The sequence below is a fragment of the Peromyscus eremicus genome, chromosome X (assembly GCF_949786415.1).
Source record: "Peromyscus eremicus chromosome X, PerEre_H2_v1, whole genome shotgun sequence".
In the NCBI taxonomy this organism is placed as follows: Eukaryota; Metazoa; Chordata; class Mammalia; order Rodentia; family Cricetidae; genus Peromyscus; species Peromyscus eremicus.
The window spans coordinates 81,275,611-81,290,600 of record NC_081439.1 but is presented as its reverse complement, the minus strand read 5'-3'; positions in this window follow the sequence as shown (position 1 = coordinate 81,290,600).

Genomic DNA, 14,990 nt, shown 5'->3' with positions numbered 1-14,990 from the left:
CCTAGCTGTTTGCATGCATGCTGGAAATTGAAAGCAGGTACTTACGCTTGTGCAGCAAGCATTTTACTGACAGAACCATCTCTCCAGTCTCCATATATGGGATTTTTATTCTGTTATGCTGGTCTACATGAATATCTTTATGCCAACATCATTCTATTTTGATTACTATATATAAGATTTAAAAGCAGAGACTATGATACTTTCAAGTATGTTCTTTTTTTAGGACTGATTTTGCTGTTTGAGACTCTGTATGATTGATTATAGGATGGATTTGTGCACTGTGATCTTAATAAGGATTGCATTGAGTCTGTGTGGGCCAGTTTTTGTCAATTTGATGCAAACTAGAGTCACCTGGAAGAGGGAACACAATTCAGAAATTCTCTCTATTAAATTGATTGGCCTGTGAGTATTTCTGTGAGGCATTTCTTGATTAATAATTGACATGGTGGGCCCAGTCACTTTGGGGCGGTGCCACCCCTGGGCAAGTTGTCCTGGGTTGTATAATAGAGTGAGAAAAAAAGAAAATGACTCATAATCAGGACATACATTCATGTTGCTGTGCATATCAGCAGCTCACTAATTATTTCTGAGGGGTATTCTGTTGCATAAATACACAGTATTTTTTTTTTACCCGCTCATTAGTTAAAGGACACTGTGTTGTTTCCAGTTTGAGGCTAGTACAGATAAAACATACATAAGCATTAAAAAAAGAAAACAAGCCCAGAAAGCCACGGGGAACAAGCCAGTGAGCACCATTCCTTTGTGGTCTCTGTTTCAGTTCCTGCCTTGAGTTCCTGCCTTGGCTTCCTCCCACATTGGACCTGTAAACCAAATAAACTCCTTCCTCTCCAAGTTGCTTTTGGTCATGGAGTTTATCACAGGAACAAAAAGCAAACTAGAACAGAATCTACAGATCATTTTTCATAGAATTAGAATCTTAGAAATATTATGTCTATTAATTCATCAATATGAATATTCTACTATTAATTTTTCTCAATTACTTGTAGCACCATTTTATAATTTTCAGTGTCTTTCACCTGCTAGGTTAAGTTCATTCTTACGTATTTTATTATTTTTAATTTTTTAAAATTTCCTTATCCAGGGAATGGTGATAATGGTAGTGTCTAATCTACATATTAAGAACAGTATCTGGTCCATAGTACTCAATTTAATAAGTGTTTTGCATTCCTTTGTATTTTAAAGTACATGCAAAAAATGAAACTAAGACATAATTATACTTTTACAAGTATCATTGCATAAGACAAGGTGAAATTTAAAAATGAATCAATTTAAAGAAACATTTCAGGGGAAGTAAAGTACACACATTCCATGAGCATAGACTAATGGCAAGACATCTGTATTCATGCATTCATAGACTTAATATTGTTAAGATTTCAATCCCATCTAATGAAACTTACAGATTCAATAGAATCCCTATCAAAACTATAATGATTTTGTTTTGCAAACTCCTCCTAATATTGGAAAGTGATAGATGCCTGAAATTGTAAAACTAAGGTCTGTCCCCCAAAAGATGACTTTTTGAAAAGCAGTAAATTGTGAAGCTTTCAATTCTGTTGTTCCTTCTTCTTTCCCTATAAATGTTTCAAAGACATTAGAGCATTGTTTTTCATCAGAACTTTCCCTTTCTTTGTCTACCTAAGTCAAAAGCATTTGGGTTGAAAATTAAATGAAACATCCACACAACCATATAGCCCTTCACCACCCTCCATCCTAGACACACAAACTTGCATTGAGCAGGAGAAGCATTACACTTCTCCAGTTTGGGGAATTGTTGGTGTGGAGTCTCTTGAAGTAGTCCTGGCCATTAGCCTGGACTGGGATTGGGAGTGTGATGGATCTGAGCCTTTAGATACTGAGACTATTCAGGTAATAGAAGCAGTGACATACAGACAAGGAAGTGGGGGTGACAAACCTCTTTCCTAATTCTTTTTAAATATTTGTCTCTGATCTCTCTTTTATAAAATTTTATAAATGTTGTCACAAAAAAACTTGCAAATACACAAAAACATCACACACCAAAATTAACCAGACATAAAGTCTGTGCAACAAAACGGACTTCTATACAGTTAGAACACGCATTCAGAAGGGAAGCTGTGGAGCTTCACATTAAATTTTATACTTGCAGTATTGAATATATGTTATGCACTTATCTGCCACGTAACCCAAAAGATTTATGACAGAATTAGAACTAAGAAAGCAATTGGCTTTATATTTTCTCTCATAACTCATGCCCATTATGTGTATCCAGTACTCCTCCTCCCCCCCCCATATATAACCTTTCCTGTCCTCTTTTCTTCTTGTTATATAAGTACATCTGCTGAATTTCAGGTCTTGAATAATTTGGACTGGTTTCACAAATACAACATGAAGAGGCTTATCTCGTCGCTAATGTGAGACTCTGATGCCTGGTGTGCCGCACACTTGGCCACTGGACATTATCTTCTCAAAGTGTCTGAGCTGTGTCTAGTAGGTTTATGCAGTATTTCCTAAGTTTCAATCATGTATAAGCCACAGTTGTAACTTTTGTCACATGCATGTACCACCTGCACAAAGATGATTAATTGACATTTAAAAATTAAAATAAATTCACTTTTAGTTTAATTTTTAATATTTTTTTTTGAAATTACAATATAATCACATCATTTTCAGCCTTTCTCTTCCTTCCTCCCACCTCTTCCATGTACCTCTGCTGCTCTTTCTCAAATTTATGGTCTTTTAAAAAATTGTTGTTACAAACATACACACACACACATACACTGATATATTCCTAAATATATTAATACAGCCTGCTCAAATAGTATAATGCTACTTATATGTATATAATCTTTTAAATTTTAACTTTGTTTTAAGCCTTAACAATCTGTGAAAACTTGGGTAATATGTATTATCATGACCTTAGATATATTAAAATAATATAATCGTTCACAGATGTCTTAAAATTATTTAATTCTTTTCAGTGGCATAGATACTGCCCTTAGGAAAGGCTGTGCTAGCAGAATATATATTTCAGGGTCACAGGAAGCCTGGTGACTCTGATGAACCATAAGGAACTGTCAGGATCCAGGACAAAGTGGTGGGAGAAGGCACTGGAAAAGAATGGATGTGAAACAGGAACCATTTCATACTAAATAGAAAAAAGAAACTGTATGAGTGAGAGCTTAGTTCAAAAGTGAAACAATTAGGTCTGGGTGTGGTGAGGCACATCTGTAATCCTAGCACTTGAGGGGCTGAGGCAGGGGAATTGAGAAACTGGGGCCGTCTTGGGATGAATAACGAGCTCCAGGCCAGTGCAGGCTTTAGAATAAGTCCTTGTTTTAAGAAAGCACAACAATTATGAAAAGAGGTTTATATTATATTAACTGTAGGCTCAAACCAAACTAGTTTCTAGTCTTTAAAACTCTGGGGTTTCTTTTTGGAGGGCCATTTTCTGGACAAACATGTGATAGCATGAGTGTAACCCTCTTAATCGCACTTTCGATTATGATTAGAGAACCATTCTCGTCCCACTGAGAGCAGCATTATTTCATTTCATGAACCTCTCTTCAATTTTATTATTGAAATAATTATCTTCTGAAATGCTGTCATTGTACTTGTCCATTTTCTCGTTTTTAATGGTTGATTTACATCACTTGGGCAGGGCATCACTTGATAATGAGTTTATGAATTATTTGAGCAGTTCTTCGAGGTCCTTTACCTGCTTGTATTTTTTCATATTTGGCAAAAGTTTGTTTTTTTTTAATTGCAAAATTACGCTGTACATTGTTGAATATTTACAAGAACAAGAGGCAATTGCTAGAAACAGTTGGAACTAAGTACCAGTGCTATTCAATAAGTGATATTTAAATAGGGCCCAACATTATTATGGCTAGAGCATATTAGTATCTTTATGGTATGTTAAACTTTGCTCCTTGTAGTGATATTTTAAAATCATTATAAATCTCAATAATCCATGAGGAAGAATACATCCAACATCAGTGAACCAGATCATTAAAAGGTTTAAACTCAATTTAAAGTAGTCCCATCTCTACCTGGAAACATTGCAAAATGTGCTTACAGTAGTTAATTAGTAAAGAAAAGACACTCAAGAAAGCACTCTTCAGACTACAGCAGATTATATCAGCCTATACAACGTGTGAAGGGTATTAAATTTCAACTCTACTTGTATGTTATTTTCATAGGTGCTGGCAGAAGATGTGAAATTTTTCTGGGTTAGACATAAACGATTTTATTAGTCATTACACAGAAAACATCAAGAACTTCATATTCCTGATAGATCCCAGTGACCATTCACTCCCATGGGGTGACACAGAGCGGGTAACTGAGGTGGAAGCTGTGAACATGGTCAGATCACATAAAAGCTCAGGGACTCTAAAACTTAAGGAATACAAATATTTTATTATGGAATGTATATATATCCTTTGGTCTGGAAGTAAACATCATACATACATACATACATACACGCACACATGCACGTATACACACACATAGTGTTTCTTTACCTAGCTACCCCATTAATGAAGGGAAGAGTTGTTATAATTTAAAAAATGACGGGAAGAACTCACACCATACAACAGGGCCCATGTGGGAGGTTTATTGAGGGGAGGGAGAGAAGGGGGCAGAGACCAGTCCCTGAGGACAAGAGTGGAGAAAGAGAAAGAGATGGGAGGTGGGCAAGGCCTACCTTTTATAAGGGAACATAGCGAAAGTGCAGCGGGGGTGCTCTTAGTGGCTGCAGCTGAGGAAATCCCCTGTCAGGACCCCAAGGGCAGGCCAGTACAGATGCCTGAATGCTAACGTTACTTCTACTCTAGAGTCATAGGAATGGTCAAATATACAACCTTCAACATTAGACAGATGATGTCCACATATCTGTCACATAGTCACATATCATAATGATCCAGGGGAAGAGGTCACTGGATACTTTGCAGAGTCACGTATAATTGCACCAGCAACAGAGTTAACAACCAGAGACTGTGAGATTCGAGTTTTGTAGTGTCATAAAGTTGGGGGGCCTTCTGGTTCCTGTGGGAGAATGGAATTGGTTCTTGGGATAATTCTGCAAGATGGTAATGAACTGGAACCTGCTATTCAAGGGTAAGCAAGAATGATTTTCTTGTTTCTTTGATGAAGGGGAATGTTTGTCTGGGAAATCCTATCATCAGAAATAGAGTAGGAAGAAAATTTATACCACACTGCACAATAAACTTACCTATTTGTCTTGGAGAAAGGAGTGATTTCTGTCTTTCACAACTGTTTACAATACAAACATTCTCCAAAACATAGTTAGGATCTCTGCTGGCAGGAGAAGTGGAACTATGAGAGACCTGTGGACAACTGGCTCCCAACACACTGTCAGCAGCTTTGAAAGACAGTGCATTCTGTTTACGATAATATGAAAATTAAAGTCACAGAAAATACAATTTATTGGATGAGTCAGTCAGTAGTTTTATAGTTCTTTATAATGATGGGTAATGGCAAACTATAAAATGAGCCTTTTAATTCAGTATTTTATTAATTCTTTGAGAATTTCATTCAGCATATTTTGATCATATTCACTCCTTTCCTCTCCTTAACTCCTCCCAATCCACCTTCTACCTCCCCATCCTCCCCCAACTTCCTGTCGTCTTCTCTCTCTCTCTTTTTTTTTAAAGAATTCACTGTGTTCAGTTTGCGCTGCCGATATATTCATGCATGTGTGCTCATCCACTGGAGTGTGGGTGACCTACAAGGGGCCATATCCTTAAAGAAAATCAACTCCAACTCTTCCTCTAGAAGCCACTAACTGTCCACACCTCCTAAAAGGGTGGAGGCTCAGGAAATCCTTTCCTCCTCCATGCTGGAATGGTGACTGATCCGATCTTGTGCAGGCTTGTGGGGGCAACCACAGCTGCTGTGAATTCATTACAGCAGAGGTCCTGTCATGTCCAGAAGACACAATTTCCATCTGGTCCTCCTGAACCTCTGGCCCTTCCTCTCTACTTTCCTTCCACGATGCTCCCCAAGCTTTGTGGGTATGTGATGGTTAGGTTTTCAGTTTCATTTTTAAACATTTTTATTTGTCAGCTTGACATAAGCTAGGGTCTTCTGGGAAGAAGGAATTTCATTTGAGAACATTCCTCCTTCAGTTTGACCCGTAGTTAAGCAATACTATAGGGGATTTTCTTGATTAATGATTGATGTGGGAAGGTCCAGCCTACTGTGAGTAAATGCCATCCCTGGGTAGGTGGTCCTGGATTCTATAAAAACCTGAGTGAGCCTCAGGGAGCAAGTTTTGTGGGATATCATACTGTGAAACTCGACATTGTTAATAAAGTGTAAATAAACACTCGAGATTGTTAACCTTGAATGGGGCGGGGAGGGGGGAGTCAATGACTAGCTGACTGGAATTAACTACAGAGATTTTGGGGGACTCAGGATACAATATGTTAGAGTCACAGGAAAGAGTAGGGAAGGGCTTAGAAAGATTCACGGCACCCTTTCGACCTGGGAAGCATGTAGACAGAGGGTCAGTTGGTCATTCCCCTGCTGCTTTCTTGATCTATCCGGTTTTTACCCCAATATCTGTCGCCTGAGTTTTTAATTACTAATAGAACAATCTAGGTAAACACTTCAAGCAAGCCTGTAAACACTACTCTTCCATGGTCTCTGTCTCAGTTCCTGTCTCTAGGTTTCCACCCTGCTTGAGTTTCTGCCGTGGATTCTCTCAATGATGGACTGTTATTGGGGACACGTAAGCCAAATAAACCCTTCATCCCCAAGTTGCTTTTGGCCACAGTCTTCATTACAGCAACAGAAACCTAACTAAGACAATGTGTGATGTGAATGTCCGATTTATTGCTAGTAATTCAGCAGGTGCTTACTCTCTGCACTTTGATTAGTTGTTACTTTGTGCCTTAACTACCATCCACTGCACAAGAAAACTTCTCCAGTGAGGTCTGAGAGCTGCACTGTTCTGTGGGTGTAGAGATGGGAATTTAGATGGCAACTTGATGCAATGCTTTTAACTGCATACAAATTGGGAAGTCTCCACATTCTAAATATTTGAACATCAGCAGATCTTAGAGTTGACATGGCAATCTTAGCTTTCTAGTGAAGTGAATAAAATTCTTAACACTGGAAAAAAAAGGAGAATGTGACAAACTACAAGCAAATCAAAAGTTGAACAGACATAAGAAATACCTTTGGGGGGATTTCTTTTTGTACAAATGCTGCTTTTTCCATGAGGTATGAGATCTTACATAACAATCTACATCAAATTTCCATTCCTAAAACACTATAAACACTTCTACAAAACTAAAGATAGATGCACCATGAGATCCAGGTATCCTATCTCTAGGTTAAACCCACAAGAAATGGGATTGACACAGTAGGCCAAAGAGATATCTGCATACATATACTAATTGTGACATTTCTTGTAATAGATTAAGACATAGAGCAAGCCCAGGTGTCAATCAATAGATGAATATAAAAAATGTATGATATGCACAATAGAATATTATTCAGCCATAAGGAAGTACAAAACCTTATTACTCACAGTAAAATGAATGAAACCGAAGATGATTTTATTAAATGAAATAAGACAGACACAGGAAGACAAGGCATACAGTTTCCCTCATATTTGGAAACTGAAAAAAAAAGACAACCTAAATGTAGAACAGTAATGAGAAAGTGAGAAGAGAGTGGATAAAAAGGCAGCTAGATTTGAGTGGTGCATGCCTTGTATAAATACTGAAATATCACATTGGTGATATTTAATGTGTATAACTAATACACACCAATGAGAATAAAGCAAAACAGAAATAGTAAAAACCATCCACTTTAAAAATAGATACCTCTTAAATCTTTCTCATTTCTTGTGCTAAAATCATTCTCTTCATCTTCTCTGAATTTAGCATGTTTTGTCTACAATATTTATTATAGCAGTTATCATACGCCAAAACTACTATAATAGTTTTCATATATCCTCAGCCACCTATGGCTTTTGCCTCCAAGTAGCTTACAGTCTGGTGAATGCACTTTCACACTCTTAAGTGGGTTTTTCTTCACTTTTATTTTAGTTGTATTTTTCTTCATTTTTTGTCTTTGCTAGTTCTCTGCAAGAAATAGGTACTCAATAAATGTTTGTTGAGTATGAGCAAACAGATAAAATAAAAATAATAATACCCTATATGTGTCTATTGGATTTTAAACATTTGTTAAAGCCCTATCATACTAAAGATTTCATTTTGATGCTGATAAGATTCTTATAAACAAATTAAGGTCAACTTTGTTTATCTCAGTTGATAGATGAGATAGATGAGGTACGGAGATGAGTGACTTACTCAAAACAACATGTCTTCTTGGGAGTGTGAATTGATACTGGTTTGTAAATCAATTCTTCCTTCCTTCTTTCACTCCCCCCTCCTTTTCTCTCCATCCTCCTTTCCTACTGTCAGGTCCAAAGGAAACTCCATTTCCCCCAAATCTGAGGGTTAAAAGAAAACCAGCATTCCTCAGGAACTTGTGAAGCAGGTTGTGCTCTACCAAAGGAGCCATTTCCATGACAGGAGGGACAGATGGCTATCTGTGGTGTCTATTAGCATATCAAAGCTCATGCTGCCCTCCTGGTTCCCTTAGTATCACAAGTATCTGTTACACACTTCCCAGTCCAAGCTAGCATCCTAGGGGTTCAGTCTGCAGGCCATATTCAGTCTACTGCTTTCTCTGCCTTGCACTCTTCCAGATGTTTCTGCCTGTTCTCTCTCTCTGTCATTCATACATGCATACATACATACACCACACACACACACACACACACACACACACACACACACACACACACACACACACCTTCTCCTTAACCATACCATGGAGTGGTCATGTTATCAATTTATACACCTACCTTTCTCTCTACCTCTTTTCTTTTCTCTCCTGTAGCAGGAATCTTAGATGGTCTTATTAATAAAATCAAACCTGGAGCCAAGTATTGGGGTGAACTGGAAGATCAGAGAACCAGAACAAGCCACAGCTAACCTCACCTGGCCAACTTCTCAGCTGGTCTTGTTTCCTCAGACTAGAAGCTTCTGAGTCCTCATATCCGAATGGCTCTCAGCTGAACTGTGCTGCTAGAAGCCTGAAAGCTTAACCAGCCAAATGCTTCTAGTTTCTGGTCCTCACGCCTTATATACCTTTCTGCTTTCTATCACCACTCCCTGGGATTAAAGGCTTGCTTTCTGGGATTAAAGGCGTGTGTCACCATGCCTGGCTGTTTCCAATGTGGCCTTGAACTCACAGAGATCCAGAGGGATTTCTACCTCTGGAGTGCTAGGATTAAAGGTGTGAGTGCCACCATTTTCTAGCCTTTGTATCTAGTGGCTGTTCTGTCTCTGACCCCTGATAAGTTTATTAGGGTGCACAATATTTTGGGGAACACAATACCACCACACTCTCCCACTGATGAATATCTATCTTTCTGTTACATCTTAATTTATCTATTCTGTGTGCATGTGCATGTGTGAGAGCATGTGCATGTTAAGGCACACGTGTGGAGGTCAGAGTACAACTTGCAGGAAATGGTCATCTCCTTCCATCATGTGGGTTCCAGGTATTGAACTCAGATCATTAGGCTTGGTGTCAGGTGTCCTCATCTGGTAAGCCATCTCAGCAGGCTTATTTATCTCTCTAAATAAACTAATATTTTTTAAAACTTTCTTACTCTTGATTCAATGTGTTCACTAATAGGAATCCACCTTAGAAAAATAATTTGAAATAGACTCATGTTTTTGGAAAGATGCTCATCAAATGTTAGTATTTCCATGCTGCAAGCCACAAAAATATATGAAGTAAGATTTCAGTTGATTATGACAAGCTAAAACCTGGAAGAAGCCAAGGGCCTTCCAGAGGTCAAGCTGAGGCTCAAGGAGTCTTGATCATTGGCATTTGATTATTAGCTGTTTCCTACTATGAATTTCTCCTGTGCTATTGTAGCTTTTCCATCATTCTTTGGGCACAATTTCTCCTCTACTAAAGGAATATTTAGATAAGTTTGTGAGCAGTAACACAGCCAGGATCCCTAATTTCAGGCTTTTATTGTCATTAACAGCATCTGGCCAGGACCATCCCTGGAGGGACAAAAGTATCTTATCAGAGATACCTTTGTACTCTCTAAGAACAGACTTAAGCATCTAGACTAGCTGTTTGAGAAGGCCTGGTGGATGTGCTAATTAAGCTTAACCTTCTCCTTTCTAAAGTCTTATCTCTAGTTTTAGACCAACCTTTAACAATTAACTCAGAACTTACGGGTGCATTGAGCTGTGATGGAAGTTGCCTAGCCAAGTTGCCTAGTGACCTAGCACACTCACCAGAAACTGCAGGAGCAGAGATAGCTTGGAGAGATAAGGGTCAAAGGGCAGTTTTATTTTCAGAGAAGGACTAGATGTAGAAGAGAAAAGAGAATGGAAGAACTAGATGGGTAAGAAGTGGAGAGGAATGAACTGAGATGGGGAAGAACTAGATTGAAGGGCTAGAAGAGAGGACCAGAGGAACGAGATGGAAGATGAGGAAGAGCCAGATGGGGAAGAACAAGACGAGGAGGAACAAGATGAGAAAGAAGGAGATGGGAGAGGAGCTGATATGGGAAAGAACTAGATGGATGAGAACCTAGAAGGGGCAGAACTAAGATGAGAGAATTAAGATAGAACTCAGAGGGGACAACAGATAAATGTAGAGAGAAATCAGGCAAGAAAGGAGCTAGGCATGAGAGCAGAACTGAAGCTGTATAGACAGAATTTTATCCCAGAGGAATAAAGTAGACGGACAAAAGATCTTGGTGTACTTAGATTCTTTTCTCAAGAATAATTCTTGCCATTCTTAGCTTCTCTTCTGGGTCCCTGGGAAGAAGATTATTAAGGCTGGTCCATAATAATATTCGAGATTTCCACATAATCAACATGCAGTTTCAAATAATTCCAAACAGGAAAGTAGGTAAATTCTTATGCATTTAATAAAATATGTTGGTTTTTATAATTTAATGTTTGTTCTCACTTTATTTTTCTTCTTCATATTCTTTTTTTTTTTTTTGCAATACTGAGTATCAATTTCAGGGCCTAATGCATGCTAGGCAAATACTACATAACTGAACCATAGGCACAACCCCATTTCTTAAGTTTATTTGGTTTAAAAAATGGTAAGTCATCATGATGTCATCATAGAATAGAGATACAGGTCAGGGAATAGGCTTAACAGCCTATATGTGTGTTCTAATATTTCAGACCAATTAATTTTTGACAAAGGAACTGTGAGCATTTTCTGAGAACAGTATTTTCAGTAGATAATGCCGAGACAATAGGATATTCACATACAAAAGGATGAATTCAAACCCTACGGCACATCATAAAGAAAAAATAACCTGAAATGAATTGTGGACTTAAATGTTTTCATCTTGAACACATGAAACACAAGAAGATACTGGAATAAATCAATTTCAAATTTAGATTAAATAATGGCTTATTAGATATAAATGACACCAAGAGCACTAACCGAAAAATAAGCAAGATTGTAGAACTTCATCAAAATTAGAACATTTGCACTATACATACCATTGATAAAAAGTGAAATCAAATTGTGGTGGTTTGAATGCAACATGCTCCCCATATTCTCAGGCCCTTGAACACTTGGTTTCCAGTCGGTGGGTGGGCGGCTCTGTTTGGGGGAGGGTTAGGAGGTGTGCTTGTGATGGGGGATGTCTGTCCGTCTATCACCAGGTGAGGGATCTGAGAGCTCCCTCCAGCCACTCCTGGGTCTCTTTCTGCTTCCTGCTGGTGCTTCAAGAAGTGAGCTCTCAGTTGTTTGTTCATTTCCCTGTGCCTTGCCCGCTGCTCTACTTCCCCGCCATGAAGAACTCCTGTCCCGCTGGAAACACATGGCCCCCAATCTTTCTGTATTTTATCACAGAAATAGAAAAGTAGCTAATATGGCACTTGGTTCCACAAAGTGGGATGTTGCTGTGAAGAACTTGACCATTTTTGATTTTTAGAGGAGTGTGGAAACATTAGGAATTCGGACTAGAAAATTGGTTGAATGCTATAATCAGAGATTAAAAGACCTGCTTGGAGGCTGGAATTGACAGTAGTGCTAAGGGAAATTTAGGCTGTGGTGGCCCAGTTTAGGAGTTTTCAGACTGTCGAAATGTTAGCCACTGGGCTAGAGGCCACTCTGGTGACATCTTGGTGAAGAATTTGGCCTTCTTCCCTTGTCCCAAGAATTTGCCTGAGGCTAATTGAAAAGTAATGGCTAATTTCTTTGGAGGAGTCAATTCAAAGGGAGCATGATGTTGAACCTGTCACAGAGTTATTAACAATGAGTGTTACCGAGGTCTACAATGAGAGAGGTGTACCTTTTTTTCTTCTTTTTTTGAGATATGGTCTCATGTATCCCAGGTTCTCTCTCTCTCTCTCTCTCTCTCTCTCTCTCTCTCTCTCTCTCTCTCTCTTTTTCTTCCCTCCTTCCTTCCTTTCTTCCTTCCCCCTTCACTTCCTCCTTCCCTCGTTCACTTCCTCCTTCCCTTCCTTCCTTCTTTCCTTTCTTTTCTTTCTTCTTTTCTTTTTCTCTGTTTTTGAGACAGAGTCTTTGTACATATCCCTAGCTGTCCTGGAACTCACTCTGTAGACCAGGCTGGTCTTGAACTCACAGAGATCCGCCTGCCTCTGCCTCCAGAGTGCTGAGATAAAAGGGGTGTACCATTGTGTCTGGTTCATCTTCTTTTTCTTAACCACACTAGAATTCTGATCTAATAAGAGATGTTTATTATTCAATCTCTCACAGCATGGAAGAAAAGAATGTAAGAGGGAACAAGATGGGGACTCGAAACCGGGCTGGAGGAAGGAGAGAGGTGGGAAATGATGTAATTTTATTTCCCTTTCTCAAACCACAAAAAAAGAGCAAATAGGAAAGGAAGAAATATAAACTACATACTTTAAAGAGAAAAAGAGTGGCAAGAAACTTAATGTTGCAGCCAAGGCTTGTGCTGAAAGAGATAAGATTACTGCCTTTAAGTAGTGGCCTGGACACTGGAAAAAGGAAAGGGCGCCCTCAGAAAAAGACCTCATTCAACTAATCTTGCAACCTGTGAAAGAGAGGGTGAGGCATTTTCAGCCTCTATAAAACAATTGTTTTTGTTGCTAATGTGATTCATGGGGGCCAAGGTACATCCCAGGATGACAGCCACACTTGGCAGTGTCACCCTCATTGTCTTGGCTTTCGAAGCATGAAGGATGTAAAAATGAAGGGGTCAGAGATTGTTCCTTCAAGTTTTCAAAAGAGCTCCTGAGACCAGGCAGCGTGGGACAGGGGAGTCCCTCCAGGAAGGCATTGAGAGGGCTAGAGGTTCGGAGAGGCCATTGTGTATAACTCTGACTGTGAAACCTGGATTGTATTGGAGAGCCCAAGATGTTTGAGATGCCAGGGCCCTGAGACATTTGCCAAAGGTGGCTGAATAAAGAAATGAAACAGCCCCAGGAGAGAGATGTATGTTGTAGGCAGTAAAGATGGAGAGGCACAGCCATCCATCGTAGTCCTTTGACATTGGCAGTGGAGCTGCAGGATTTGGTATGTGCCTTTTGCTGTGTTCTGTTCTTGTATTGGTCCAGTATATCCTCACTATGCCCCCACTTCTTCTCTTTGGACTGGCAATTTATATTCTATACCTTTGTGTGGTGGACGTGTGCAATTTGATTTTCAGTTTTACAAGGGTTTACAAATAAGAGGCTGTCTTGAGTATCATAAGGGATTCTGGACTTTTTTTTGGTTAGGGTTCAATTTGATTTATTTCTGAATAGAATTTTTTTTTAGTTAAAATATAGTTACATCAATTTCTTCCATTCTCTTTTCTTTCTCCATCTCTTTCTCCATCCCCCACCCCCTGCACTCCCTTTAAATTTCTGGCCTCTTCTTTACTTGCTATTCTTGCATACATATATGTGTGTAGATATAAATATAACCTGATCAGTCAGTTCAGTATTGCTTGTATGTACATGATTTCAGGGCTGGCCACTTGGCCACTAATAACCTGTTAGGGGTTCTTGCTAGTAGAAGACTACTTCTCCCATATTCGGTATCCTTTAGTTGCCTGTAGTTTTTTGTTTAGGGGTGAGGTCTCATGCGATTTTCCTCTTCCATGGTAGCATGTCTATTGGCATTGTCTTTTTTCAGGTCTTGTTTAGGCAGTCATACTGTTGAGGTATCATGGATATCATTCCCAGTTTTCTCTCTGCTTTCTGTGTGTGGTTTGAGATGTGAACCTTCAGGTCTCAGCTTTCAGCTGCAGTTGCCATGCCTGCCTGCTACCACACTTCCCATTGGTGATGGTGATGGACTCATCCCTCTGGAACTGTAAGCCCAAATAAACCCTTCCTTCTATAAGCTACCTTGGTCATGGTGTTTTATTGCAGCAATAGAAAAGTAACTACTTCATCTTCCTTAATGTCCTTTTACTATTCTTTGTTAAAACCAAATACTAGATTCTCTTACCTCATGTCTTTAGCTCTTGTAAAGGTACTTTCCACATGTGAACAGATGTTAACCTTCAGAAGACCATCAATGAAGAATCTTATACTACCTCCACATGGCTTTGCCTGTCTTTTGTTTAACTGAAAAATAGAAATATTTGTTTATGTTTTCTTCAAGATTACATTTGTTTAAATAAGATATAGCTAATAAAAATTTGTGAAAAGTTTTGGTATTTATTTTTAATATTGAATGGAAAGAGAATAAAATATTTCAACTATTCTATCAGTTCAATTATTTAAAATGGATTATGCATAGGGGAAGTTTTCATTGAGAAATGTTTGTAGAATAATTATCTTTGTATGATAGACTCATACATTTTTAAAAAAATTTCTCCAAACTTATTTTTCCTGTTTTCTACAATAAGTATGTGTTACCTTTCCAATTAAGCAAAATCCTTCCCTTCTTTTCATTTTCAGTGTTTTTCA